The sequence below is a fragment of the Echinops telfairi genome, unplaced genomic scaffold, assembly GCF_000313985.2.
Source record: "Echinops telfairi isolate 266 unplaced genomic scaffold, ASM31398v2 ScPeMD7_16;HRSCAF=60, whole genome shotgun sequence".
Taxonomy (NCBI): Eukaryota; Metazoa; Chordata; class Mammalia; order Afrosoricida; family Tenrecidae; genus Echinops; species Echinops telfairi.
Genome location: NW_022103913.1, coordinates 11,632,853 through 11,641,710, shown reverse-complemented (window position 1 = coordinate 11,641,710; position 8,858 = coordinate 11,632,853). Strand labels below are relative to the sequence as shown.

General features: G+C 41.4%; 1 non-coding gene across 1 annotated transcript; it reads left to right on the top strand.

Annotated features, from left to right (window-relative positions):
- The first annotated feature begins 4,516 nt into the window (after positions 1-4,516).
- On the top strand, positions 4,517-4,646 carry LOC115868644. The gene has a single exon (XR_004045720.1). It is a non-coding gene; the product is annotated as a small nucleolar RNA SNORA70 (small nucleolar RNA).
- The last annotated feature ends 4,212 nt before the right edge of the window (positions 4,647-8,858 follow it).

The window sequence follows — 8,858 nt, the reverse complement described above, 5'->3', positions numbered from 1 at the left end:
TACCTGGTCAAAGCTTTCTTTGGATTACTGATCACTCTCACGTCCCCTTTCCAATTTCCTGTGCCCCACAGTTGCCGACTCCTCCTCCACTCCCTCTTTGTACTGCATCCTCAACTCCAAATTCTATTGGGTTTTTCCTTTCTTTCCTTTTGATAGGTCAGAAAAGCTGGTCCTACTACTGAATTAACAGGAAAGATAAGTTGCTAGAGAGATTGTGGAACTCTTACCCTACAGAACTCACACAAAAGCGATTAATTACCTATTGTTGTCTGCGTCCAATTCCTCTAGCCAGACCTCAGCTCTGAGAGACAGTAAGCCCAGTTCTTACGCCTCTTGTGCATGCCGTGGCTGGCCCAGGGCTGGTACAGCCTCAAACTCAAGTGACTACTTGCTGACAATGGTTGTGCTGGTCATTATCACCATTATCATCAAAACTCCTACCATCTATTGAACCACATGTTTCTGAGATTCCGTTTGAGTCCTCAAAATAATCCTTGGAATTATTATTATTGTTATGATAGTCATCCTTCTTTTTATCTATGAGAAAGCAGAATTTCAGCAAATCAGTAATGTGGTCAAGATTATACAGACCATAAATGGGGATCCATACTCCCCCCCTTTATCATGTACTCTAGGCAGATAAATGATTTTAAGCATCCCTATGGTGTCGACAAATGAGTGCAGCCCCATTGCTACGTGACTCAGCTGAAGTGCACTGGTGAGCGGCCAGTGTCCGAAGGAGCCTTTGTGCAGTGCCCGGGTAATATGTTCGAGCCCACAGTCGTATGTTCACATTCAGGAGCTCTCATTCTAAACCCTACATTCTTACCGGTGCCTATGAGCATCTGTCCCGTACACAGGTGAAATTCCACCTTCCTTGCAGCCGTCACCAAGTCATTCGGATCTTTCTTATTGGAATTACCTGAGCTTTGAATTATGATGCTTCATTCACCGTTAGTCACTGCTAAAGGAGACCAACGGTACTCTCTTTCCTCGACCTCAAAAGCCGTTTGCGATGTTCACCACACAGGTGAGGAGGCGATGGGCGGTGTTATACCAGCCAGCAGAGCCAGAATGGCAAATGTTTCCACCATTACCACTAAGCAAACTAAGCCCCCCACCCCTCTAGCACAAATAGTGGCAACATGCTACAAAACTCCAACCCTAAACAAGCACTAGCTAACAGAAACCTTGACAGATCACAACACATAAGCAGCAATAGCAGGCATCAGGGTAATAATTTATTTTTAATGCCATGCTGTCTTTAACAGTGCAATTTCCTCCAGGGTGTTTGCTTTGAGATTGCAAGATAATTACATCTCAGAAACCAGGCTAATTACAGTTAACAGCCTGAAAACCAAAAGAACCCTTCCCTCCATTCCCCGCCTTTTCTTTCTTTCTTTTTTTTTTTACTAGCGTACCACACGAAGTCCAGTTAAAACATGCAGCATCATTTTGGAAACCAGTCAGACAACAGCTTAGAGGTTTACTCTCCCCAACTCACAGGACACGGATAGCCGGCATTGGTGTGTATCAGAGGAATGGAAATAATACAGCTTAGATTAGAATGAATAATGTTGATATAGAAAGAAAAGAATGACAGCAATTTTCTGATAAAGAACAGTATTATAAATGTCACTGGCGGAGAACCAGAGTGAGACTGTAAAGGTAGTGGTTACTTGTTGGGGGACTACATTCAAGGTCGGCAGTTCAAAGTCAGTTGCTATGCAAGAGAAAGATGACGCTTTCTACTCCCATAAAGAGTTATGGTCTTGGAAACCCACACGGGCAGTTCTACTCTGTCCTATAGGACACTATGAGTCAGGACTGACTCAATGGTGGTTGGTTTGTTTGTTTGTTTGTTTGGTTGGTTGGTTGGTTGGTTGGTACCATTGCATCAGCTCCAAGGGTACTGAAGGAAGAACTCCAGGCTGCATTGGACACATTAACTAAAAACCAGGCTCCAGGAAGTGATGAAATACCAACTGAAATGTTTCAACAAATTGAAGCAGTACTGGAAAGACTCACTAATCTTTGCCAAGAAATTTGGAAGACAGCTAACTGGCCAAGTGACTGAGAGAGGTCTATATTTGAGCCCATTCCAAAAATAGATAACCCTGCAGAATGAGGGATTATTGAACAAGAGTAGGAAATGTCACAGATAAGTAAGATTTTATTGAAGTTAACTTAAAAATGGTTGCAGCAGTGCATCAGCAGGGAGTTGAGAAATTCAAACCAGCTCCAGACAGAAGAGGATTGTGTAGATCATAACAAACTGTGGATAACATTGTGAAGAATGGGAATCCCACACTCTGCTTTTTGGTGGCAGATCTGGGGAAGGCACAGCAGGGGCCATGTCAGGCTTTGAAGGTGGCAAGAAGCCCCTGAAACAGCCCAAGGAAAGGAATAGGAAGAGAAGGCTTTCAAGCAGAAACAGGAAGAGCAGAAGAAACTTGAGAAGCTAAAAGCAAAGACCCTGGGGAAGGGCCCCGTGGCCACAGGTAGAATGTAGAAATCTGGCACAAAGTAAATTATTCTTGGTGACTGGGGCAATGAGGACCCTTGAGTCCATTCCAGTTTAAACATCTGGATTCCCTGCTATAACATCTGTTGCCCCCTATAGTTAAAATGTTGGCGCTTGCTATACATTTAAGAATAAATATTTGTAAAAAAAGAAGAAAAAAACATACAATGGCTCATCTTTTGAGTTCTCTCACCCAGCCAACCTATCGTAGCTGAGAGGGCAGAGTGAACTCAGTCCATAATCCTGCCAGTGCTGCTCTTCGGTCTTTGTTAGGCCCAGACTTGTGTGCCACCTGGAACTAAAGCAACTCATTTGAAAAAAAAAAGAAGAAGAAGAATGGGAATTCCAGAACACTTCATTGTGCTCATGCAGAACCTTTACACGGTTCTGTGGGAAGTTGTTTAAATCGAACAGATAATACAACCTGGCTTGCCGGAAATCAAGGAGACATGAGATGCTTGCTGCTAAAGATCAGGACTACAGCCCTTAGTATGGACTGTAACTCAGTGTAAAGGAGAAAAAGTCCTCACAACTCGACAATAGACAACATCATGATAAATGAAGAAAAGATCACACAATTGATGTGTGTATGGATTGGGATAACAGTTGTATGAGCCCCTAATAAAATGTTAAAAAAGAAAAAAAAAAAAAAGATCAAAGATGTCAAAGATTTCATTTTACTTGAATCCACAATCAATGCTCACGGAGGCAGCAGTCAAGAAATCAAATAATTCATTGCATTCTACAAATCTACTGCACAAGACCTCTTAAAAATGTTAATGAGCAAAGATGTCCCTCTGAGGACCAGGCTGAGAATGCCACAAATCTTAGTATTTTCAGTCACCTCATATGCATACAAAAGTTAGACAGTGAATAAGGAACACAAGAGAAAAATGGATACATTTGAATTATGGTGTTGGCAAAGAACATTTGAATATACCATTAAATTCCAGAAGGCACAAATCTGTCTAGGAGGTACAGCCAGAATGCTCCTTCGAAGGGAGGATAATGAGACTTCATCTCACATGCTTTGGACATATCACTAGGAGAAACCCGTCTCTGGAGAAGGACCTCCTATTTGGTAGAGGGTTATCAAAGATAAAGAAGGCCCTAAGCAAAATGGTTAACAAAGTAGCTGCAACGATGGCCTGAAGGATACCAACTGTGAAACTGGCCTAGGACTGGACAGTGTTTCATCCCTTAGAACCCAGGGTCACTGCCAGTCGGAACCAACAGCTGACAACAATAAGCACTGAGCGGTGTATATGCAGATGGTTAGATTTGCAGTCTCAGAAACCCACAGGTACAGTTCTACCCAGCCCTATAATAGAGTCATTTTGAACAGGAACTGACTTGATGGCAGTGAGTACATTAGAATATTGCCCCAATCCTAAATGTATGTTGATGCAACTCTGATACCACTTCCTCTGTGGAAGCCAAGATAAAGACTCTCCCAAACAGACACAGTTGCCTCATCCTCTTCTTTGCCTGGTATAACGTCAGCTCCAAGTAATTCCCAACTTTTTATTCATTTGCATATTATTTCCGGATTTGTTCCCAGTATCTATTAACTTTTGAAATGTGAAAGCTTATGACAATCCATCATTCAATTGTATTAAGCACACTTGTACACAAGTTGCCATCACATTTCCAAAACGTTTTCTTTCTACTTGAGCCCTTGGTAGCAGCTCCTCTTTTTTCCCCTCCCTCCCTTACCCTCCCCCCCTTGTGAATCCTTGATCAATTATATATGTTGTTATTTTGTGTCTTATACTGTCCGTTGTCTCCCTTCACCCACATTTCTGTTATTTGTCCCCCTGCGGGGTGGGCTATATATCCAACTTTGTGATGGGTTCCCCTTTTCTCCCCCTCCCCCCAATTGTGCTTAATACAATTGAATGATGGGTTGTCATAAGATTTTTAAGAACCCACCAATAAAATGATTAATTTTTTTAAGGTCTTAGATGTTGTTAGATATTGTATCAAATGTATGAGCAACAAAAGACCAAATGGACCTCGTTGTGGGGACCGGTGTGCAATGGCTACAAACAGCAATCCTCCTCGGTAGTGTCTGCAGCCTGTTGATGTGTGTAAGCTGCCCTAGGGGACCTTGGAGACAACCCTTTGCTGCCTTTCGATGCCCCCGGCCTGGCTAATTTCTGCTTTCCCTAAACTAGACTCCAAACTGGGATGTGAGGCATTGTGATAGTCTGGGTGCATTAGAGAAACAAATCCACAGAAACTCATGTATAAGAGAGAGTGTTATATAAAGGGAAAGTTCACATCAAGAAAACATCCCAACCTAGTGTTGCCCAAGCCCACAAGTCCAACATTAACCCATATGTCCAAAACCAATCCACAAAGTCTTCCTCAATCTCACAAAATACATTCAATGGTGCCAACTACAGGAGGAAAGCCAAATTAGTGAACATGTAAGCATCTCAGCGCTAGCAAGGGTCTCCATGCGGCTGCTCCAGCACCCAGGGCTGCACTGGGGTAGGTCCATGGGGCTTCTCCTCAGCATCAAGAAGCAAGCGACCCGAGAACTAGAAAGGTGAGGCTCACTGAACCATTCATCCCTCCACCCTTTAATTAACCCCACATGTGTTTATCAGCCAGGTTGGCACAATGAACTAACTACCTCAGGCGCTTCTGGGAAATCTCAAGGCACAGTGGCTAGAGTCCACATTGGCCAGGTTATCGTGTCCATCTGCACCAATCTTCAAAACAAAGAGCATGTGATTGAGGCCTTACACAGGGCCAAGTTCGGGTTCCCTGGGCGCCAGAAGATCCACATCTCCAAGAAGTGGGGCTTCACGAAGTTTAATGCCGATGAGTTTGAGGATATGGTGGCTGAGAAGCGCCTCATCCCGATGGCTGTGGAGTCAGATACATCCCTCACCGTGGTCCCTTGGACAAGTGGTGGCTCTGTATCCATGAAGGCCTTGGTAGCCCTGCACTGCCTCACTTGTACCCACCAAATAAAAATCGAACTTCCTGGGGGGGAAAAAAAAAGACCAAATGGATAAACAGGACATCATCAAAATTAAAAACTTCATCAAAAATAAATAAATAAAGTGGAAGCTAAACATGACAACTAGCTCTGGCGTAATTGTCATTGCATAGGACCTAGAGACTGTATTTTCTTTTGGTCTTTGGTGGGGAAAGTGGAGCTGGATTTGTAACAAAAATAAAATAAAAGGAAATCTAATATGAGGAACTTTCATATGAAATTCATTCACATTCTGTAAATGTCCCCAGAATTTATCTACCTAACAATGCAGTCTGAAACTAACATGCCTAATGCCAAGCATCTCCTTCGGGCTTTTGCAGAATGCCACTGGCTTTACTTCCCATCCAATGCCTACTCAGAAAAACAAGGATGAGCCTTCCCACAGCCTCCTCACTAAAGGCTCCTAGTTACTAATAATGTAAAATTTGCATGCAAATGGTATTTCTTGTAGGCACAACTCCCAATCAATGCCACTTGTTCTTTTTTTTTTTTTTTGCCACTTGTTCTCATTCATTCTTTTGAACAAACACTAAGTACCCACCAGAGGGAGGAGATTCTACCATCTCCGTTCTTGTTCAGTTTGTTATTAGTTCTTCACTTAAAGAGGAGGAATTGCTCCTCTTTCTGTGTCAGACAGTGGTGTCACATTGTACCGACAGGGAGGACTATCTTACCCTAAAAATCTGCACCCAGATGCTGTGCGCCCATTACTTTTCTGCATCAGGTCCAGGTTAGTCCTGGTGGTTGAGATGTTTCAACCACCTTCCTTAATCTTCCTCTTCTAGCCCCTGCTAAAAATAAGTCACCTTTCTCCACTCTTTGTCTCTATCTCTTCATGGGTGTGGGGTGATCCAGAGTGTGGGGTGCTGGGAAGATGAGAGGTACCACTTCAACCTTAAGCCTAAGCCATGCCTTCTGGCCAATTTTATTAGAATCCTAAATTGGGAGTTATCAGTTGATTGTACTATAATTGTTTTTTGTCCTTATTCATTATGAACTTAGTTTTCCCAAGAAAGCCTTGGGAACTAGAAAAGATTTATAGGGCATAACTTGGGTATCCTGACCATGAAATAATCACATTCACCAAAAGTTCACCTCCAATCTTTAAAATGTGCTGTGTATCATACCTGGTGCTAGGCAGCCCCCCTCTAGAAGCTTGCCACCGAGCAGAGCATTTTGTCTGACTTGGAAATCAAATTCCCATTACTCCTAGCTGAAAGGACTTGTATTCTAAAAGAAACATTTCCAATGACATCTAAGTAAAGCTTAAAAGAGATTTTATTACTGCAACTTGGAAATTTGTAACCGTGAGGCCAGAGTGACTGTGCTGTGCATTGTCATGATCATTTGTTTGTTTGTTTGTTTGTTTGTTTGTTTGTTTGTTTGATTGTTTGGCTATGCCTCAGAAACACTTTACTATCTAATGAAAGAGAAGTTAAATGGGAAGCTGAAAGATATAATTCTTCTATAAGTGCTAACGAGTCGAATCACAGTACTGGGAAAGTAGAAACTGCCAGCTAGGGATTGATTAGTCAGATCGTGAGATTGTGGTAAGAGTTGTACGAGCCCCCAGTAAAATGATTAAAAATAATCATAAGAATAAAAATAATAACCTAATGGACCATTCAGAAAAAGAAAGGCTCAGGGCCAAGGTTTGCGGGTAGGAGAGCCCACAGCCAGAAAGGTGTTCTGGTCTCACCACACACAGCACGATTCCCATTCCTAGACTTACTTCTGCCTGAAAGTGGGAGAGTGAGGCTCACTAGAGTCCATTATGGTGATAAGAAGAAAAGTTTCTACTTGAAAGGAAGCTTTTGGGGACAAATGACATGACCGATTTTTAAGGCTACTTTCTTCAAGGGAGTTTTCATTTCTAGTACTTCATTCTTTTGAACAACTATTAAGGGCCAGTAAAGGGCAGGAGTTGCTGCATAACAACAAAACTATTTCTGAATTGTTTTCATAAAATTGGGTCAACAGTCAAACACAGTTAGCCTGCACTTCCATGAGCTGAGAAAATCCCATTATTGGCGTTTCTGCTGGTCATATGAAGTGGGGAGATGATAGTAGGTGGTTCAAGTAAGCTGTCCAACTGGAACATTGTAAGATACAGACGTGATAGAAAGAATCTAATAAAAGCCTGAGGACAGATGGAGTTGGGTTAAAATTTAGTTAATAGTAATGATAAGAATAAATTATTTGTATAAAGTGTAAAATAGTCTGAAATTATTATAATAAAAACATGGGGCTGTTAATTCTATAAAAGTTCTGTCTGTTTTAAATAATACTTTAAAATAGAAAGATAGTGTTTTAATATATATCCTTTGGCCAGTATGACTGGGATCATTTAATTCAGGTGCAAATCATCCTATAGCAGCTTGCTTTAATTACAAGACAAATATCTAAGAGAAAAGCATAAAGGACTGTAATGGCCTGCCAAGTGGTTCAGTGATAGAAGGACCCAGTAATATTTTAAGGCAAAGTGTAACCTCTCCTAATAGCCTGTTTTTCCAAAATGTCTTTGATATTAATTGTAGATCTCTAAAGACACAGCAAAAAAATCTGTGTTGGAAGAAGTGCAACCAGAATGCTCTTTTGAAGGGAAGATGGGGAGACTTTGTCTCACATACTTTTGACATAATCAGGAGAGACTCGCCCTTGAAAAGGGCATTGGCAGAGGACCCGTGAAAAAGAGGGAAACTCTCAACAAAGTGAATTGACACACTGCCTGAAACAATGGGCTCAAACAACAAAATTAGGCTGGTGCAGGGCCAAGCAATGTTTCCTTCTGTTGTAAACAGGGTCAAAATGAATGAGAACGGACTTGCCAACAACTTGACAACTGACTTAACAGCAGCAAGAGATGTCCACCGAGGACATTCTGCTGCAGAACTCAGCAATGTGATAAAGCTCTGCCTGTATCGAGTTTCTCTCCAATCAGTGTTACTGGTAGTTTTCTATTCATTTATTCATCCAAGAAAATTAATTTTCTGTAATTGGATTGCAGTATAATGAATTCATAATAATCTTTTATTTGCCCATGCCAAGGCTACTTTTATTTAGTTATTTACTATAATATATTAAGCATTCACAAATGTATCACTCCAAAAAAGGTAAAGCTAGAATCTTGACAAGAACCAAGTCAAGGGTTTCTAGAAACAGAAACTGTAAGAAAGAGAGGGAAGAAAGAAGGGAGGGAGGAAAGAGAGAGAGATTGGTTGATTTAGTTTAAGGAATTGGCTCACACAATTTTGTGTGTGTGCTTTTATTTTTTATTTATTTATTTTTAATCATTTTATTTGGGCTCATACAATTCATCAC